The sequence below is a fragment of the Pinus tabuliformis genome, chromosome 7 (genome assembly GCF_031772625.1).
Source record: "Pinus tabuliformis cultivar Carrire ecotype Pingquan chromosome 7, CPIR1, whole genome shotgun sequence".
Taxonomy (NCBI): domain Eukaryota; kingdom Viridiplantae; phylum Streptophyta; class Pinopsida; order Pinales; family Pinaceae; genus Pinus; species Pinus tabuliformis.
In genome coordinates this window covers 1,541,866,637-1,541,889,588 of record NC_142293.1, presented here as the reverse complement: position 1 = coordinate 1,541,889,588, position 22,952 = coordinate 1,541,866,637, and positions in this window count along the sequence as shown.

The following is a 22,952-nucleotide window of genomic DNA, read 5'->3' as shown; positions in this document are numbered from 1 at the left end:
CTCCTTATTCAAGGGTGTTTGCAATGCAGAGGGAGCATCCATCCTTTGGCCTTGATCTGGGACCTGTAGGAACTCACTCAGGTCAATCTGTTGCTCAATATCATATAGAGCATTTTCAACATCAACAATTGTGCTATCTTTATCTACCAAAGTGTTTTCCACCCATTCAGTTTGGTTGGCATATCTTTCAATTTCAGGCACTGAATAATGTGCATAAGGAGCTAGTTTAACCCTAGTTCTCATTTTTGTTATTACTCCATGAGGGTCATATTGCCACATAAAACTCTTGGAAAACTTCAACTCCTGTAACATACTACCTGCCTCTGTTCCAGCTTGGCTATTGTTGCAAATAAAGGGGCCTAGTTCACTTTTGACTCTGAATTGGGCCTTCTTCTTTGCAGCCACGAAGTGGACATCATCTGAGTTGATGATTTGCTTGAAATATTCCAAGGAAAAATTTATTAATGGAAGATACTTTTGCAATTTATATGGAGGCAGTTGGTAGCCATAGACTCCAATCTTTGTGTGATTTTGGTACAAGTACCAGTCTCCTATCTTACTATTTTTAACCAGCTAAAGTACCCTTTTGATCTGAGGACTAATCCTAGGTTGCAGAGATCCTGTCAGCATATTCATCACTAGGTGGACAAAGGAATCTATGAAGTCCTTATAGTTAGAAAAAATGGAATATTTTTGGACAATAGGTGTCCAATAGAGTACAAACCTCTCTTTTCCTCTGCTGTCACCTTTTATGATCTTCATGGGGAATTTATCAGTTTGGTAGTACAAGAACAAATAATAGAATACTGCAGAGAAATTAAACACCCCTTCAGTGGGCAATCTGATAAGTTTTTCATGCATTTTGTTTGTAATGAACTGAGCATAGTCAAACTTGACGGCAGGAGGTTTAACAGGGGTAAAATGGGACATGAATGCAAAAGTGACTTCATCTACATGTTCATTTGTCTTGTATCCAAGGATGGAAGATATCATGGTGATAATATGCCTGGCAGTTTGTGAAAATATGGGGGCTGTGTATGGAGGAGTAAAACTCGGTGTATGTTCTTTTGCAATAAAACTCGGTGTATGTTCTTTTGCAACTAAGAAGTCCTTGAACACTTGCTTGGATTTACCCTCATCAATATAATTATAGAGTTCTAGTAGTGCTCCAATGGAAAAAGGAGCTAAATTTGGGCTGGGATGGACCTATAACATCTGATTGATGGATTCTGGAGTGATAGTGAAGAGTAGTTGTTGATTGGGGGCTACTACAACTCTCTGGCTGGGGATGTAATAGGTCTGACAATAGTGGATAATGTCTGGGAGACCATGGAATTTTGGGAATGAGTAGAGGGGGAGATTTGACTCCCAAAGGTAAATATCATCAACATGGTTTAAAAATTTGTCTTTGCTCTAGAAGTGGAGCTTCATTCTTTCAGAGGTTGAAGATGTATCTTTAATTTGAAAATCCCTATCAGCCAAGGGTAGGTGATCTTGGTCAAGGTGGGGGGTTGAAATAGGCTTAACATTTAGGGAAATGTGGGTAGACATTGTGTGGAAAACAGGGGTAAAAGTTAGAAATTAACTTGGCAAGGTTTGACCATCGGTCTGGGTTTTGCAGGTTTTTTAAGGGTCTGGGTGAAAATCAGTTAATTCAGGGGTAGAAAACTTAATTTGATTATCCAATATTTGAATTAATTTAATTTTTATGTTAAAAAGGGGCAAATTGGTGTATTCTGCAGAATGCCTAAAACCGGAGGTTGGTGTTGTGAACTTGGTCGAGGGTTTAGGTCATAGATGACAAATGTTGGATCTGGACGAGTGCTGGAGGCAAGATGGCGACTGGTAGTCGGTTGGCGGCTATAGATTTCAGGAGCGCATGAAATCTCAGTATTTCAATGTGCAGTTTATCGAAAAAAAGTAAAAATGGCGTTCACGGGGCTTTAATGGGTGAAAAATGGGAAAAGCGGGAAAAATGGTTATGAACAATGAGTGGTATTGAGAGGGTGGTTTTGCCCCTCTTCGCACCACTTTTGGGGGGAGGGTGGTAAAACTCGGAAGGGATGCGAAATGATGTGATGGTGACACGTCGCTAAAGTGGGTCCGATAAAAACTGCCCATTTCGGGCACTATCGAGCCGTTAAAGCTCATAAATGGAATGTGTGCGAAATGGAGCGACAACCGTTGGATGATATGGGTGTTAATTGGATGGCGGTTGCACTGAAAATATGCGCAGAGGGGATTGGGAAAATGATTAAGGAGGGGCCCGCCTACTTGAACACACTTAAGCCATGTTTAATTAACTTTTAATCGCAGATTAACTTAAATGATTCATCGGGCGAGTTTTTACAAGGCGGAAGGGTTTTCAACTTAGGATAAGTTGACTTATGGATTTTTTGATTAGAAAAGGGGAAAATAACTTTTCACAAAGGGGGGAAAAGGGTTTTTACCCTAGGAAAAGGGATTTATGGAACATAATGATGATTTTTGCAAGGGGGAAAGATTTTAAAGGGAATTTATGGGGGAAAATATGGGATAATGAAGTAAGGGTAAAAATAGAGGGGAAAAGTGATATTTTAAAGGATGATGGGGAAATTAATAAGCAATGATAGGGATAAGCTTGTGAAAGGAGGGGAAGTTGGTTAAACTCATCTTATGAGCATGCTTTTTTCATTGATAACTACTCCTACACACTTGAAACACATAGTTAAGCATGATAGTAGTGCTTATGCTCCAAATGACTTGTATTTCTGCAACCTTTCTTTACTTACCCTTTTACCTACCCTAACATTTTTTCTTCACTTGGGTGGGTGAATTTAAGCTAGCAAACCCTTTTCTTTTCTTTTCTTTTATAAAATAAACTATCCACTTCTAACCTTATATCTTCCAAAGGCTCAGATTAAACTAATGAGCTCCTTTATTTTCTCTACCTATTTGATGATCTGCCAAGATTAAACTATTTGGTCAGATTTTATTCTCTAACTATAAACATAAAATTCAAAGCATGAAGTAGTCAAGATTAAGTAGTTTGACTATCATGGGTTGTGGCATGTATGACAAGCTGCACACAACCATTATTTAAGATAGTAAAGTAAAAAGTAGTGGCACTTGGACTTGCACACTTTCATGATCTGTTTTTTGTTTGGGGTTCATATTTTTTCATTTTTGTATTTTTTGATCTTTTCTTATTTTTCTTGTCCTTTGATATTTCTTTTAGGACATACCCTCTTTACATTTTTTAATTTTAATATGGAAAACATTTGCAGAAAGCAAAGGTATGTACAATATTACAAGAGTTAACCTCAACCAATTCAAAATTATGAATCCTATCACTATAGGACTCTAACATGTCTAGTGTTATTTCTTTAAATTCTGGAATGTTGGGTATATACAATTTTCCCCTGTAAGTCAATAATTTTTCCTCATTTTCTGCATATCCTGGTATATGAGCTTGCTGCAATTTTTGTTGCATTTCCAAATACTTTGGATCCTTATGCATAGAGTTTTTAATTTTTTCTAAAAAGTTTGTTTTAATACTACTAACAACTATTGTTGTTAGAGTGTGAGCGTGTCTGCTTAGAGCATCAACTACCTTATTTTCCTTCCCTTTCATATGCTTAATATCAAATTCAAATTCGCTAAGGAATGCCATCCATCGAGCCTATCTGGCATTAAGATCAGGCTGACTGAATAGATACTTTAAGCTGAAATGATCTGTTAACAATGTGAATTTCTTGCCCAACAAATAATGCCTCCACATTTTTAGGGCATGTATAACAACTGCTAATTCTAGATCGTATACAACATAATTTTTCTCATGTCCTTTCAACTTCCTTGACTCGTATGCTATTACATAATTATCTTGCAATAAAAATCCTCCCAACCCCTCCATACATGCATTTGTACACACGGTAAATTCTCTGTTTAAATCTGCCAATTTCAGGATAGGAACTGTGGTCAATAAATGCTTTAGTTTATCAAAACTTAATTGGCAGTCAACTGTCCATTCAAATTTTACCCCTTTTTCTATAGAGATGTGATGGGATGGGCTATTTTTCAAAAGTATTACCACAGGTTTATTAAACCATGGCTATTTTTCTTGTGCTCCTCCTCATTCCTAGAATAGACAAAAATATCATCAATAAATACCAATGCGAATTTATCCAAATACTTGTTGAGTACACTATTCATTAGACACATGAAAGTTGTAGGAGCATTAGTTAGGCCAAACGGTAACACTACAAACTCGTAGTGTCCGTATCGGGTTCTAAATGTTGTCTTATAAATATCTTCATTCTTGATCCTTAACTGATGGTATCCTGTCCTCAAATCATTTTTGAGAAAATGGTGGCTCCCCTTACCTGATCAAATAGATCATCAATGCAAGGTAGGGGGTATTTATTTTTGATAGTCAGCTTGTTTAACTGACGATAATCAATACACATCCTAAACATACCATCCTTTTTCTTAACAAAGAGTACCGATGCTCCCCAAGGTGACACACTAGGCCTAATATACCCTTTATCTAGCAACTCATGTAGCTGCATTTTCAGCTCCACTAATTCCAGTGGGCTCATTCAGTAAGGTGCTCTAGACACCGGGGCTGCACCCAGTACCAAGTCTATGGTGAAGTCTATATCTCGATGGGGTGGTAAACTGGGAATCTCTTTGGGAAAGACATCCAAAAATTCATTAATGGTTGGAACAAAATTTATTTCTAGCTCCTCACTTTGTTGTCCAGTTTCTTCTACTTGAACCATAAATATTTGACATCCTTTCTAGGCACTCCTCTTCATTTGTAGAGTAGTAATTTTCCTAACTGAGATTGGTTTTGATACACCCTGAATGGTATGAGTTTTCCCATATGAGTTTACACATGTTATAATTTTTGCTAGGTAGTTTATGAGTGTTACTTGCCGCTCCAACCAATCCATTCCAATTAGGATATCATAAGACCCAAGGGGAAGTACATTTAGATCTACCATGGTCATGTACCCATTTAAATTTAATGGACACTGCTTCACCTGACTAGTGACTCTTCTCTTGGTACTAGTGGCCAATTGTACCAGCCAAGCTATTTTATATTTTTTGTTTTTAATTTACAACTTTCTACTATTTGCGGTCCCACATAGCTTAAACTAGCTCTTGGGTCAATTAAAACAGAAACAGGTTGGTTAGCGAGAATACCTTCTAGCTCAATCATGGTAGACTAATGTTCTGCTTGTCTATCCTCTAGGGTTGTGCTTATCCTTGGAATGCTCCTGGCCATGTCATTTACTGTAGAGGCTTCGTGAATGGCTTGTATATTTTGCACTGACCTGGGATTATGTGGGCAATCTCTTAGTAAATGAGGCTCACCACATCCCCAACATTTCAACGCTCCTTTCTCCCTGTCTCCATTTCCTTTCCTAACATTCATATCAGTGACTTTCGACCCTACCTGGGAAGTTGCTTGCTGATTTACAATCACCTTGTCAAACTTTTTCCGCTGATGATCCCAACCAAAATTCTTGAGGTACCCTGGTTTTGTTCGTCTTCCTCCCATGTTGACCTTGGTCTTCTCCTTATTTGGCCAAGTCTTGGATCCTTCCCCTTTGTTTTTAAACTGTTGGTAGCATAACCTTGCCTTTCTCACCACCTCATCCATAGTTTTTGGGTTATCAAATTCAATCCGCTCCTTATACACTGTAGGCAAGTAGTTCATGAACCACTGCACTTTATCTTTTTCCTCCTTGAGATATGGAACATATCTCAGTAAGTTAGTAAATTTGGATACAAACTCATCTATAGTGAGTGTCCTAACCTTAGCTCGTGAAACTCTTTGGTGCGATCATCATAGTATTGCTCACTCAAGTAGCGATTCTTGAAGTGTTTACAAAATTCCTCCCACAATACTGTTTTCTCCTCCATTCCTTGTACATTCTTTGCCTCTTCCCACCACAAGGAAACTTTGCCTTGTAGCTGATAGACAACTAACATGGCTTTCAAGTTACTTTCATAATCGTAAACTTGAAAATATTTAGTCATATTTAATAACCAAGCCTCTGCATCCTCTTCCTTTTCCCCATCAAAAGTGGGGGGCTTGATCTTCCAGAATTCTCCTTGGAGTTCTGGTTGCCTTTTCTGCTTAGACTTCCAGAAATAGGTCTTATCTGATTCCCCTTCACTCTCAGATTTTTTAGGCTCCAACTCTTCTCCTTTCATTATCTCTGGTTCCACTGTTTTCTGGCTTGATTTCTCTATTAAAGTTCTAATCATTCTTTCTTGCTCCTCGCTAGTGTGTAGCAACTGTTCGTTACTGTCCCTTAAATGTGCCAATTCTCGTTGTAAATTTTGTATGACCTCCATGAATGGGTTTGTAGTGGGAGTGGCTCCTTCTCCCAGTTCCACATACAACCGATCTCCTGTAGACGCTTCCTCAGTCATCTTACTGAATATATCTTTTAGCTTAATCAACTTGTTGTCCACATAGCACAATGAAACATCTATTAGTTTACTGTACTTTTCCTATGTACATACTTTTCTGTTATGGTGGTCTATTAAGGCCCAATGGAGAACATGGGCTCTGATACCATATGTCACAACTCATATAACTAGTAGCATATTTTTGTTTTTGTTTTTAGTACTATACTTAATCATTTTTCTCTAAAGTATGTAGCCAATAATGGTGAAAACATGTATACTTTCCTCTATGTATTTATTGCTTAACTTATTGGTTTCCCCATGAATATATTTCAATAAAGAAACTTTTGTTAACATCATCCTAGGCATTAGTATGGATATTATCACCCTTACCAACATTTATATCAGACAGCACACCTTGGTTAATTCATTTAACTTATACTTATTATTCCAAGTCTAACGTTGATGTGAGAATGGTTAGTGTATTCAATGTAACTTGCATGGGGTGGGATTATGCTGTGGTTCTAACCCCTAGTACCAAGTCTCACTCCCATTGGATCCCAATTGGGTTAATATATGAGAATTCCCACTCCTCACTCACCACCTCAGCTCATTCATGGGGGCAGCGAGAGGGTCTTTGGTTTAGGCATGATGCAGTAGATCTACCAGCTGGAGATCGATGATGGAGATTAATGTCGAAACCATAACCTATATTTACCATTACCTTCCCCTCCTATTGTTCATTGTTTCTGCTGCTCTTCGTGGGGAGACACTGCTGAACTCTACTCCCAGGTCACTAGTAAAGGCTCGCCCTTACCCTCATTCGACACTGTACATTATCCCCACACTCAACCCTTCCTTGTTGCTGAGTCTGTGCAGTGGCCTACAAACTATTATTGTGGTTTAACACCTGGCTCTTGGTCTCATTCGCAGTGTAGGGTGGTCTTGTTTTCAGTCATGCCTCCATGGCCCACTCGGCTCTAGCCATACATTACACCAAATTTTCTTTGCTGATCTTGTTGCTCCCCTCTGAAGCAGGAATTTCGTCAAGAGCGCTGCAACAGGTAAGAGGGTTTTTCTTTTACTCCCCTATCATCTTTCAATTGACAATTTCTGAGGCTATTAACTTACCTCTCGGCTAATTGATTCAGGTTTCTTAGCTTGTAGGGTGATCTTCTTCTCGAGGACGAGGATCTAGTAGTTGCTTTGCTTTACAACACCTCTCCAAGCAATTGTTGTAACAAGTACGCCAATGGGACAAAGGTTCAATTCCAGGCCCCTACACGTAAAGAGGGTGGTATTTTTCTGTTCTTTTGGTCCCATGGCTAAGCCCTGAAGGGTTTCCCTATGCTTACATAATGAATTTATGCTAACACAGATTCATTTTCCTCTTTCCTTGATATGATTTGGTTCGTTTCTAGTCCCAGTACTGCCTCTCCAATTTTGCAGGTAAACCCTTCTCACCATGAACAAGGTCTTAACATAGTTTTTTATTTTTATTTATTTTTGTATTTATATTTATTTTTATTTTTTCGTATTTACAGTCTTCAATCAAATCATAATTTCTATTTTGGGGTTGAGCACAATCTTCTTTATAGGTTCATGGTTTCGAGGCTTCCTAATTTCATTTTCTTTTGGTAATGTCATGCACATGTATTCTAGTATACTCTCGATTTACTTTTTGTGTGGCTTACCCCATATTTTGCGGACTCTATCATTCATGGGTTATCTCCTTACTGCTTCCTACCAGGTTAGTTGCACTTTCGCCTTGCTGGACTCTAAGTGATGGAAATGGTATGACTGTGGGTACTGGGGTTTTAATAATTTTTTTGAATGTTAATGCTGTGAATGGTGCCGTCCTATACGACCCAGTCAAATTTCTTTAATTTATATTTCTTACAGTTTTTGTCCATGGATGGCCTGAGGCCAATGGTTATGATGTAGGAATCATCATTTTTCCTCTAAGGGTTTGCCCATTTTTTATTAGTTCTTATAGTTAAATATTATAATAATGCACAGTTATAAGCCCTCGATGAGTGTTGTTTGTGATCTATATAAATCTATGCTCTCACTATTTTCCTTTTGTCTGGTTGATGTTTTTTTCAAACTGTTGCTCAATTTGTGTTGTCTTTGGGTTATTATTTTCGAGTACCAGGGAAAAATACACTTTATAATTCTAACTTAAATAATACTTATGATTTATCTGTATTGGCAATCGTGAATACCACTCTCTGTGCATGGAGAGCTATAGGGATGCAATTAATTCTTGTTTTCTTAACATGTTGTACTAATTTAGTGATGCTTTAATGTGCCTTTGCACTACCGTGCTTGGGTAAGGCTATAACTACTTATTTATTTTCCTTCATTCTATTTTAGTCTCTAAGACCATTCACTTTAGTTGTTACCCTGTTCAGTTCGAGGGTTCCCATACCCTTCGCTTGCATTCATAATTCTGTTTCAGTTGGATAGAAAGAATGAGATAATTTATTGTTACTGTAATGATCTATAATTAATGAATTGTAGCCATACGTCTTGGTTTCTTATGCATTTGTTTTTCTCTTACATGGTTGATAGTACTAGTATGGTTTAGAGTGCATGACTCTATTCTGATTATTTTCTTTTATATGGAAATGATCTTAAATAACAAATTCTTGTTTCTAACAATACTATTACAAAATTTCTGTACAATGAAAACCATAATGAGCAAATACTAAACGATATTATATACAACATATATTCAACAAATACTAAGAAATATTATATACTAGATCCAACTTAACTTAGGGTCTACCAAGCACCGAGAGGGATCAAATCTCTTGAAATGCAAACCTCTTTTAGAGTTAAAAGATATTTGATCCCTATCGGGGCTTGGTAAATCCACAACTATGATGGATCTAGGATGGGGTAATATATAAGTAGTTGACATTGAAATATTTTATTTATAATTCAATTTCTCCATATTAAAATTTTAAAACATGCCCTTCATATGTATGCATACATTAATTATTTTTATTATTAATATTTTCTAAAATATAAGATATGAAATCCATATTAAGCATTGAAAGAATAACAAATCTCCCTCATATTTTGAATTAGAAAGTAGTTATTAATGGAATAAGAATTCTCTCAATCTTTCTCTCTCTATATGTTTCATGTTAAAATCTTTTACTCAACCTACGTATTGAAATATTCTATTCATAACCCACATTAAACTTTTCTTTGTTATTGATATTTTTAAAATATTATATATCAACACCATATTAAAAATGAAATAAATTATACATCTCCCTAGTTCCAGAAAGTGAAAATATAAGAATTTTTTTTAATTTAATTCAATTTATTTTTCTCTATATCAATTAGATATTAAATTATGTTATTTAATATGGACATTGAAATATTTTTCTTATGGTTGGCGGTAAAATATTTTTTATTATTAATAATTTTTTTTGTTCAAATATCACATGTAAACTCAATGTAGAACAAACTAGCATTTGCACCAGATGTTGCAAAGGAAACGCAGTAAGACATAAATTGAGGAATAACCGTGACATGGGAATGGGAAAATCTAAATAAGATGTAGAGATGGTTAACGTTTTTTTGTGTTTCCTCATACTATTGATGGTGGCAATTTTTTTGACATGATGAATATATTAGACTTTGCTAATAAAGCATCTGAGCTAGTTAGGTTATCAAATGATTCATAATGTTGATATTATGATATTTACATGTTTCTAGATGATATAAGATATAACAATAAAACACAGATTTTTGTTGTTGTCCTTATTACATTATGTAGATTATGATTTGAATTATATATATTTTCAAGTCGGCATGGTCTCTAAGTGTTCTATTTTTTTTTTAGGAAATTAAGCTAAATAATTTTTGGATGTTATTTTTTTTTAATTTATAAATTCTTTTTGAATTAGGTGAAATATGTTTTTTTGTACAAAAGAAAATAGAAACAGTCACATTTCATGCAAACCCAGAAAAATCCTGCAGAAAATTGCACAACATAGGGGAGGAAACAATTGGTCAAGGGCGTGCTCTTACCTTGAACAGATTTCTCATCGAGTACGCTAGGACCGTGCAAAAAAAAAATAAGGGAGGACGAGGCATTGAGATTCAGATCTCGAGGTATTGCTAGATAAGGCTAGCCCTGTCATAGGTACCAAACTTGCAAAATTGGGGAAAATATAACAAGAAAACTGAACATGTTACCATAGAAGCTAAAAAAACGTGAATCACTATAAACGATGCTCCTAGAACGGACAGTAAGGCTTTTGAAGTAGTCCATTCATTAGATCTAACATTTTCCATTCTAGGATCCTATATCTATTCTAGATCCTCTGTTCTCATAATTTAAGAGCACTCTTTGCTAGTACAAATTCTGAAAATTAGGGAACCAAACTCACAATTTTCTTATCCATAAAAGAAATCTAGCCTGGGGAACTTTTGTGGACTTTCTGGCTGCAACTGGCTTTCAAAATTGAATGGCACATAAATATTAACATAAGCATGAATAGGCTAAGTGAATTTTGTCAATAATGTAACGTGATACTGAATCTGACAACATAGCAACATAATTTTGTTTTGTTGTGGGTACAAGTATTTGCGTCCTTCCAGCTGCAATTCTCTGTCCAACAATGTTTGCATAGAACATACCCAAAATTGCAGGAACAAACGCCTCTCACATATAATGACCAAGGGCTCTTTCAAATTTTGTTTTTCCAGAATGAAAAAATTGTTCCTTTTCATTAGATGACATACTATTTTCCTGTCACAACATAAGGTTTATTTAAAAACAAATTATGTATGAGAGTCTAGTAGTTAAGCAGTGAAATAAATATTATACTTTCATCTACCCGATTGAAGATATGGACAAAAGATGAAGGGGAAAGGGGCATAAGTGACTTAGTGGCCCAAAATATAAGCTCAGGAGCTCTATAATAACAGGAGAAAATGTATGATATATTTGGTTCGACAGACATAAACTCATCTCTTTTGCATCTAACTGATCCAGGTGGATATTGGTGGCCACCCGCCAAGTCAACTTGGACCCCCACCATTGTTTCTTTCAGCTTTTCAGTTTCCTTAACTGTAGCACAGTTTACTAGTTTTAGCAGTTTTTTGGGTCCTGAACTTTCGGAGCTGTTTTGAGGCCCTAAACGACGTTTTTTGGGAAAACTGGGAGCAAGATGGGTCCATGGACCGATGTTTCTCTTCCAAAAGTTGTATTTCTTGGATAGATCTTACTAACGAGATATTGTGCACGTCAAACAGAGATTGTATGTCAAAGTTATGACCCCGGGAAGTTGATGTACCAATTTACCCAAACGGGGCCCACAGTTTGGCGTTTCATCTTCTAGGGTTAGGTTTTTGGATGTTTAGGGTTTCCAATTGTTTCTCAACAATAAATAGGACTTTGAGCCTCATTGTAACACAGTTTAGAGGCATGTAGTCGCCACATCTCTTCTCAGAGATAAGCTACCATCGCCCTAACTAGTTTATTTCCATTTCTATTTGTAAGCATATTTCAGTATTTTACAGTAATGAAATGAGGTATTGTTTCTGCTGCATATCTATATGTATGGTTATATCTGTAATTTGTTGCATTCCTTTTTAAATCCGGATCAGTGGTATTAGAGCTATCTGCTCTTTCTCTGTTTTTCTTTGCATGTCCCCAACGAGGTCGGGATATAAGAAGTTAGAGCTTGATCTGGTCAAACCTTTGCAAGACTAGCCTCACAAATCTTGATGGCCTCCCATGGCGGATGAAAAGAAATATGAGGGGGCATGATATCCTATCAAAATCTTGCTCGAAGAGGCCCTCAAGTGACAAAGGAATGAGATGATGGATAACTTTTCCCATATCCTTCAGCAGCTACCCAGGGGCGACACATCTACTTCCAATAGCTACTTTGGAAGCACCACACCCTTTAAGGTACAAGTTAACTTTGACATTCCCATATTTGAGGGTCAGATAGATGTAGACGCCATAGATAAATGGTTAAATCTACTAGAAGGGTATTTTTCTATTCATGATTTTTCCAGTCGGGAAAAGATTACTTTCACTCTTCTCAAAGTCACCCCCCACGTCAAGGACTGGTGGGAAACCTACTGTGAGTAGAAGGATGAAAGTACGAACTCACTGTTTTCAGCTGCAACAACTTGGAATTCATTTCGGACTACCATCAAAGAGCAGTAATGTAGAAATTCGCATTGTAGATCAACAGATTATGCAATATACTAAAGAAAAATACCAGATCTACTTCTACAACAAACTTGTGGAAGCTTAATCGATTATGAGCAAGATAAAATAGAACACATATAACAGATGAAGAGTAATCAATCACACATGAACACAGAAGAATACTCAGGGGAAATCCTCAGCTAAAAACCCCAATCTCTATATTATCATACAAGTGGAAATATCTCATGATTACACAAAACTTTAGCTCACAAGCTGTCCAGCTCTCATTACAATCCCTCATTGCTACTCATAGACAATCAAAGACTTCTCACAAACCTTCTCCTCTGCCCTCCAAGCCTCCTATTTCCTTACGCAGTTTCTCCTGGGTCCTCAAGCTGCCACCTGTGTGTAATAACCTCACACACTGCTCACTAACCTCTAAGATAACTGTGCAACCCTGAAGGAGATAATTCCTTCTTCATGGATGAGTTTCCTTTACAGGAAAATTCCTCCAACTGATAGTACAATATCCCTTCCTTTAATCTCAACTAGGTCTCTTTCTGAACTGACATGCATGAGTTATTATGAGAGAATATTCAGTTATCTGGAGAAGACTAGTTGCATGCATGCATGCATTTATTGAATGAACTCACAATTAGTTCCTCAAACTGTTTGGAACTAATTTAACTGGACTTAACTCAGTTAACTGAGCTAACTAATTACAACTCAAATACAACTCATCCTTATCTCCTTAATTAAGGGATAACTTCCTCAATCAAAGGGATAACGTTGCATGTCTTCACAAAGACTTCATGTTTGATTTTCTCCAACTAAGTAACTCAAGATGAATTAATTAATTATTTTTCAAATAGCTAGTGACACTGAATTTGAATTTTAATTCAGGGACTAATTAAAATTGGAATCTATCCCGAAATGCTATTTATAGCATTTCTATTTTATCATTCCTTGTTGCTATCTCCAACATTGATATCTGAAATGATATTTATAGCATTTCTTGTTGCCATTTTCAACACTCCCTCTCAACAAGAAAGGCATTCAACTCAAACCCGATCCTGAATCTTTGGAATGTTTTGCATGCAACACTTCTCCCTAGTGTTGTTGCTCCAACAACTCTAGAAACAAAAAAATATCCAACCTGAATCTGAATGATGCCTTTGTCATCAAAGTCTCTGACTGCTATTGCCTCTGGCAACTGAAAACTCTTCACCTCTGTGCTCTTCAATATCTGACTGCTTTAGTCTCTGTCACTTTGATCTCTAACTGCATCAATCACAATGATTCCTGTTGCTGCATCTATGCTACTGCTGGTCCTATCTCCCAGCATGCATCCACATTGCACCTCCTCTCGTCATGTAGCATTGTGCTGCCCAATGTTGTACTGCAACTCAGTTACTGAGAAGTAAGTAACTGATATCCCAACTGACCTCCCTGTTGGGCTAGAAACACCTTCTGATACTGAAGCTCCCTCTGCCGCTCCATCCGCATCTGTCTCTACCCACTCAGCCAATCCTGCTACTCCTCTTCACGGCTCTCATAGCAAGGTCTAATCAAAGAGGTTGGGTACCTTAATGATCCTACCCATATTCCAACGTTCTTGGGATTGTCACTCCACATCGCCCCACCTCCGACCTGGAGGTATGGGTGCATGTGATCCCTCTGCCCACTTGGCTTGAAATTTCCCCCTACTGGAGGTATCTGCATGAGTGGATGCCTCCACTCGATCTCCTCTCAGCTTCTCCAGTTGTGGCTGCTCCATAACCTCCTGAAGCTGCTTCACCAATTGTGGCTCCTCCACAATTGTCTGAGACTTCTTCTAGTGCTGCATGTTGAGAGGTAATTTACTCTCCCTTTCAACCACCAAGTATCTAACCTTTGCCTTGCTCCTCAAGGCTTTGCATGCATCTTGAACCTCAAGAGCATACAGGTTCTTGGCTAGCACACCAATCTATTTCATCTTTCCCGCCGTCATGAAATTTTCTAGAAAAAGAGCTGATTTTAAATCAGCGATATCTCCCTCATCCAAACTCCGATTCAACCAATTTGTTTTTTGAATTTGGGTCTTTTTCCGCAAGGAATCTATATTTTCTATTTGTTTATGAAAAATTTTCACAAAAATTTTCATATCTGCTCTGAAAACTCGTGACCCAATTTATTTTTTATTTTTTATTTATTTATTTTTTACTTCGAATTTTCTTCTTTGTATACTGTTCACTTCTTTGATCACCTTTTCTCTGATACCATGTAGAACTTTTTCTACAAAACTTGGCTCTGATACCATGTAGAAATTCACACTGTAGATCAACAAATTATGCTATATACTAAAGCAAAATACCCGATCTACTTCTACAACAAACTTGCGGAAGCTTAATCGATTATGAGCAAGATCAAATAGAACACATATAACAAATGAAGAGAAATCAATCACACATGAACAAAGAAGAATACACTGGTGAAAGCCTTAGCTAAAAACCCCAATCTCTATATTATCATACAAGTGGAAATATCTCAGGATTACACAAAGCTTTAGCTCACAAGCTATCCATCTCTCAGTACAATCCCTCACTGTTGCTCATAGACAGTCAAAGGCTTCTCACAAATTTTCTCCTCTACCCTCTAAGCCTCCTATCTCCTTGCACAGTTTCTCCTGGGTCCTCAAGCTGCCACCTGTGGGTAATTACCTCACACACTGCTCACTAACCTTTGAAATAACTGTGCAATCCTGAAGGAGATAATTCCTTCTACATGGATGAGTTTCCTTTAAAGGAAAATTCCTCCAACTGATAGTACAATGTCCCTTCCTTTATTCTCAATTGGGTCTTTGTCTGAACTGACATGCATGAGTTATTTATGAGAGAATATTCAGTTATCTGGAGAACACTAGTTGCATGCATGCATGCATTAACTGACTGAACTCACAATTAGTTCCTCAAACTGTTTGGAACTAATTTAACTGGACTTAACTCAATTAACTGAGCTAACTAATTACAACTCAAATACAACTCATCCTTATCTCCTTAATTAAGGGATACCTTCCTCAATCAAATGGATAACTATTGCATGTCTTCACAAAGACTTCATGTTTTATTTTCTCCAACTAATTAACTCAATATGAATTAATTAATTATTTTTCAAATAGCTAGTGAGACTGAATTCGAATTTTAATTCTCAATTTTAATTCAGGGACTAATTAAAATTGGCATCTATCCCGAAATGCTATTTATAGCAAAGCTAATTTTAGCATTTCTATTTTATCATTCCTTGTTGCTATCTCCAACACTGGTACTAAAATGCTATTTATAGCATTTCTTCTTGCCATGTTCAACAAGTACTACCCTGCGGAAGCTATGAGGATCAATACATAAAGTGGACCACGCTGCGGCAGGGAAGGGACCAAGATGTGCCAGAGTATACCAATATTTTCCATACCCTTCGCACAAAGTTGGGAATCAAGGATTCGGCACAGCATTTGGTACTCAAATATTGCAGCTGCCTCCACAAGTACATCCAACAAGAAATAGAATTCCTGAACATCTCCTCGCTCAGCACGACATATCGATATGCCATCAAGATCGAGCAAAAGTTTAAAGAAAAGAAGAAATACTTTGGATCTACGAATCCGAAGCAAGGGAAAGGTGCCCCCAAACTGCAAAACAAAAGACAAAGCCAAGGTGGGGCGGCCCAAGACAACCCGCCAAATCCACAAGCAAAGAACTCATCCAAATCTTGGGGGAGGCCCCCAAGATCTAAAAGATTGAAATGGATCTTGTGGGGGAGGCCCCCAAGATCTGAAGAATTGCAATGCTAGAAATAAAATGACAGAACACACAGTAAATAAAACCACAAATAAACTTTTTATTAAAACCGATAATAACTATAAAGGCTACATTGTGGCGGACCATCTGTCCTTTTACAAAATGCAACTTGTTACTTATAGTATTTTTCAGTTACAATACCACGGGTCAATTCCATGGGTGAATGAATACCATGGGTGGATGTCACAATACCACGGGTCAATTCCATGGGTGAATGAATACCATGGGTGGATGTCACAATACCATGGGTCAATTCCATGGGCAAATGAATACCATGGGTGGATGTCACAATAGCATGGGTCAATTCCATGGGCGAATGAATACCATGGGTGGATGTCACTTACAATACCATGGGTGGATAAATACCATGAGTGGATGCCACTTACAATACCATGCGTAAATTCCATGGGCAGATGAATACCATGGGTTGATGCCATTTTCCATTTAGATCATTCCTCCCTCCTTAAGAAGAAATGGTCCCCATCACATGAAGTTCCCTCCTGCGAAGCCTTTGTTGAATATGAATAGCCATTGAAGAGAAGGGTTTTATGTGGTTAACCCATAACCATGATGAACGAAGATCCGAGGATAGAGATACCCTGTAATGCTTGTGACCAACTATGATATTGATAGTGTGCAGCCTAGCAAATGGACTTCGATGAAGTGTGGGTTTGTGGATGACCCATAACCATGATGAACGAAGATCTGAGGATAGATATACCCTGTAATTTTTGTGACCAACTGTGATACTGACAGTGTGCGGCCTAGTAAATGGACTTCGATGACAAGGATTTTGTGCAGTTGACCCATAACCATGATGTTGGTTGTTAATGAAGTAGCAGGTGCTTACATAGCCTGGGGTGGGAGGAAATGTCTCCAAATAACCCAAGCCGAATTTTGTTATGCTGAAACTGATGAATGTGAAGCAAGTGCCTACTAAAGTGGGGTGGAAGGGCACGTCTCCAATGAGAACCCACTTCGAATGTTGCTCCAGAATTAAAAACGACATAACTCGGTCAATATAACTCAGAATATTTATTATAACTTATTTTTGGAAGCAGGAGGACCATTTTGCATCTTCCCATGCGTTGGAAATCCTTATCTGGATGCCCTAGAATCTCCGATTCGCGTTGCAATTTTTCTGTCGGCTTCCAACAGCTACTCTAGAAACGCCACACCGTTTAAGGTACAAGTTAATTTTGAAATCCCCATCTTCGAGGGTCAGATAGATGCAGATGTCATAGATAAATGGTTAAATCTGCTCGAAGGGTATTTTTCTGTTCATGAATTTTCGAGTGAGGAAAAGATTGTTTTCGCTCTTCTCAAAGTAGCCCGCCATGTCAAGGATTGGTGGGAAACCTACTGCGAGCAGCAAGATGAAAGCACAGGCTCACTATTTTCAGCCACACCCACTTGGAATTCGTTTCGGGATGCCATCAAGGAGTAGTACTTCCCTGTCAAAAGCTATGAGGACAAATACATAAAGTGGACCATGTTGCGGCAGGGAAGGGACCAAGATGTGCCAGAGTTCACAAAAATTTTTCATACCCTTCGCACATAGTTGGGTATCAAAGATTCTGAGTTGCATCTGGTACTTAAAATCTATGGCTGCCTAGATAGATACATCTGGGAAGAGATGGAGTTCCTGAACATCTCCTCGCTTGGCACTGCGTACCGATATGCTGTCAAAATCGAGAAAAAGTTCAAACAGAAGAAGCAAGACTTTAGATCTGCAAATTCGAAGACCAAAGAACAAAGCCAAGGCAGGGTGACCCAAGACAACCCGTCGAAGTCGCAAGACAAGAACAACACCACAAAGTCGAAGAAAAACATAGGAAAGAGGTGTGAGTTCCATAAGAGCCCCACTCACAACAAAAGTGAGTGTCGGACCAAGCACTCACTAGTGGCAGAGTTGAAGGCTTCCGAATCAGATGCATGTTTCGACCCTGAGTTAGAACCTGACAAGGGGAATGGTAAAGGGAAGCAAATCATTGATGCAAATCCCAGCATCACTGTTGCTACCACCAAGATCCGGAAGAATGAGCTCGAAGATCCAGAGGAGGGGGAGCGTCTTTTCCACTCACAGATGTGGGTGAAGGGTTCGTCGCTGTAATTCATTGTTGACAGTGGCAGCCAAAAGAACCTCATTTCAATGGAGGTCATGAAGTAGTTGGGCCTATCAACTACACCACACCCGCAGACGTATAGTATCAGGTGGCTTCACCAAAGACGAGATCTCCAAGTTCGCCAGCAATGCCGCCTTCGCTACATCATCAAGCCCTTCACAAATGAGGTATTGTCTGATGTTGCACCTCTGGATGTTTGTGATGTACTATTTGGCCAACCATACTTGTGGAGGCGACATGTTGTGTATGAGTCAAGGCCTCGTGCTGTTATTATTACTTTAGGTAATTCATTATATAGGATACTGGAGGTAGCCCCACCTACTGCCACCTCTTTGATCTCTGCTAAGAAATGCAGCAAGATTGTCTCCCAGACTAGGAAATTCATTTTCTATCTGGTTCGCTCCCAAAGTAAGGGGAAGATCGTAGCCACATCCATGACCCCCGTGAAGGGTTCCTCCATGCAGCAACAACAGTAAAGGGATACGGTCATGACAAAACACAGGAACAACTTCTCCTCACCCACAGGGGTACCACACAAGTTTCAGGTGGGTGACAAAGTCTGGTTGCATCTGCAGAAAGAACGCCTTACAAGAGCCCATTAGAAGCTTCAACCACGCCGACATGGTCCTTACACCATTACCAAGGCTGTGAGAAATAATGCTTTGGAGCACAACATTCCTCCATTCCTTCGCTTGCACCAAGTGTTCAATGTGTACTACCCTCGACCATGCTTCCCACCATTACTGGACACATCCGGGATTGCAAAACAGCTCACCAGGGACCAAGTTCAGTAGATGGAGGAACTCAATGCAGTGGGGACCATTGCTTCCTAAGGGGGGAGGAATGATCCAGGTGGATGTTGGTGGCCACCCACCTATCCCACTTGGACCCCCACAACTATCTCTATCAGTTTTTCAGTTTCCTTATTTGTAGCACAATTTACTATTTTTAGCAGTTTTTCGAGTCCTGAACTTCTGGAGCCGTTTTGAGGCCCTAAATGACGTTTTTTGGGAAATCTGGGAGCAACATGGGTCCATGGACATATGTTTCTCTTCCCAAAGTCATAGTTCTCAGATAGATCTTTCTAACAAGCTATTGTACGCGTCAAACGAAGATCGGGTACCAAAGTTACGACCCCGGGAAGTTGATGTACCAACTTACCGAAAACGGGGCCCACAATTTGGTGTTTCATCTTCTAGGGTTAGGTTTTGCGATGTTAAGGGTTTTCCATTGTTTCTCAACAATAAATAGGCCTTCAAGCCTCATTGGAACATAGTTCAGAGGCATGTAGCCACCACATCTCTTCTCAGAGATAAGCTACCATCGCCCTAGCTAGTCTATTTCCATTGTTGTTTGTAAGCATATTTTAGTATTTTACATTAATGAAATGAAGTATTATTTTCATTGCATCTTTGTGTTTATGGTTATCTTTGTAATTTGTTGCATTCCTGTTTAAATCTGGATTAAGAACAGTGCCACGACGCTGAAAAAGAACACGGAAGGTGGTGTGAGTTCCATAAGAGCTCCACTCACAACACAAGTGGAGCTCTCAACACTATCCGTGGCTCCCTCAGGTCGGTGAAAGACCCGATTGACCCTAAGGACATGAAGGGCGTCTATGTCATTCCCTGTTCCTGTGGGACCCCTTATATTGGTGAGACTGGTCGCTCTATCAATCAACGGATTAGCGAGCATTCGGCTGACTTAAGGCATGGTAGGACCAAGTCCTTAGCCCTGGCTGAGCATGCAGAGAAGACTATGCATCATGTTTGTATAGAGGAGGCTCAAGTCATTGCCAAAGTTGCGCAATTTCACCATCGCAAATTTAGAGAGGCCCTAGAGATTGAGAAAAGGCCGAACAATCTTAATAGGGATGATGGCTGGAGGATTAGCAGTTGCTGGGTCCCAGCCTTGTCTTCCGAGCCTCCTCATTCCCCCTTTTGTTAGGTCTTAGGGTTTCTGTCTTCCCTCCCCTTATGTTCTGTTTTTGGCAAGATAGTCCTATTATTATGAAGTGTTTGAGTTATTATTGAGTTATTAATTAATTAACCTTATCCCGTTATGATACTTTTGGATATATTATAATTAGATTAGAATTTTTGCTTCCATAATTTCAACTATTTATGCCTTTATTTCTAATTCTACTATAACTTTAAATTTAAAATTAATATTCACTTTAACTATTGTCTAGAAAACTCGTTTTAAACCGTATTAGTAATAATATAATTACCTAACGACAGAGTTAACTTTAATAATTTTATTAAAAAATTAAAATTAAAAATTTTATATTTGTCTTTTAGGGCCATTGTAATTAAATAATTAATAAAAATAATACATTAGAGTTTACCTTTGGACCATTAGATTTAAATAATTATTATTAAACAAATATACAATTTACCTAATGTAACAAAATTCTTAGAATAATAGTGATTTGATACTATTTAAATAATATTGGAATGATAATATATATAGATTATTTAATAAAAAAAATATGAACGATTATACATGACTATTTTGTCTAAATAATAAAAAATGATTATATAATTTTTATATTTTAGATATACTGAATTAGTTTTAAAATTTTTTTACCTTTGGACCATTTGATTTAAATAATTATTATTAAATAAATACTCAATTTACCTAATGTAACAAAATTCGTATAATAATAGTGATTTAATACTATTATTTAAATTTAAATAATATTGGAATGGTAATATATATATAGATTAATTAATAAAAAATTATGAACGATTATACATGTCTATTATGTCTAAATAAAAAAAAAAAAATGGATTATATAATTTTTATATTTTAGGGTATTGACCTTTTTAATTAAATAAATACACAAATTACCTAAGGTAACAAAATTCTTAGAATAATAGTGATTTAACACTATTATTTAAATTTAAATAATATTGAATGATAATATATATATAGATTATTATTAATAAGAAAGGGATTATAAAAATTTTATATTTTAGATATACCCAAATTAACTAATGAACTCTCTTAATATATGAACTAATAATAATGAATTATAGGTTTTAGCTATTTCTAAGAATATTAATAGTTAAATTAGTGGTTTGACTAGGACCTCTGGTCAAATTAGCCGTTGGCATTATAGCCGTTGGAGTCTCTGCACACTCTATTTAATCAAGCTAAGCCGGATTGGTTCTTCAACTTGTCCTGACGATGAACCACACTGGTTGGTTCGAAACGCGTCGACAAAAGATTGGTTATGTGATTTTGCCAAAGATTTTCTAAACAATGTTATGGATCACAGAAGTCTAAATTCCTTAACACAAGTGAGTGTCGGGCCAAGTAGTCACTGGTGGCCGAGCTAAAGGTTTCAGAATCAGATGCATGTTCCGACTTTGAGTCAGAACCCGACAAGGGGAATGACAGGGAAGCAGATTATTGATGTGGAGCCCAATGCCATTGTTGCCACCACGAAGATCCACAAGGAGGAACCCGAAGATATAGAGGAGGAGGAGCGTGTCTTCCACTCCTAGATGTGGGTAAAGGGATCCCCACTACAGTTTATTATCGATAGTGGGAGCCAAAAGAACCTCATTTCAGCAGAGGTCGTGAAGCAGCTAGGCTTACCGACCACATCACATCCACAACCGTACACCATCGAGTGGCTTCACCAAGGACGGGATCTTCGCGTGAGCCAGCAGTGTCGCTTTCCATACAACATCAAGCCCTTCACGAATGAGGTATTGTGTGACGTTGCTCCCTTGATGTTTGTGATGTATTATTAGGACAACCATACTTGTGGAAGTGACAAGCTGTATATGAATCAAGGCCCCATGCTGTTATTGTTACTTTGGGAAACAAGTTGTATAGGATACCAGAGGTAGCACCGCCTACCGCCATCTCTTTGGTTACTACAAAACAATGCAGTAAGCTCATTTCCAAAACCGGGAAATTTGTTTTCCTGATGATATGCCCTCAAGGAAAAAAGAAGACGGTGGCCACGACCTCCAGACAGGGCCCCTCCGCATGACAACTACAGATGGACAAGATCATGGAGGAGTACGAGGACATCTTCACCTCCCCCGCAGGGGTTTCTCTGCACTGTTAGGTCAAGCATTCCATCTATCTGACCCCAGGTGATCCACTGCCCAATGGACCAATCTATCAACGCTCTGTTCTGGAGAACGATGAAATCAAGAGGTAGATTCAGGAGTTGCTGCAGAAAGGTCACATTTGTCCGAGTTCATCGCCCTGTGGGAGCCCAATTGTGTTGGTACAGAAGAAGGATGGGACTTGGAGACTCTATATTGACTATCGAGCATTTGACAAGATAACTATGTGTAATAGGTACCCGATCCCACGTATTGGCAACCTCCTGGAGCAACTGAAGGGGGCAAAATATTTCAACAAGATCAATTTGAA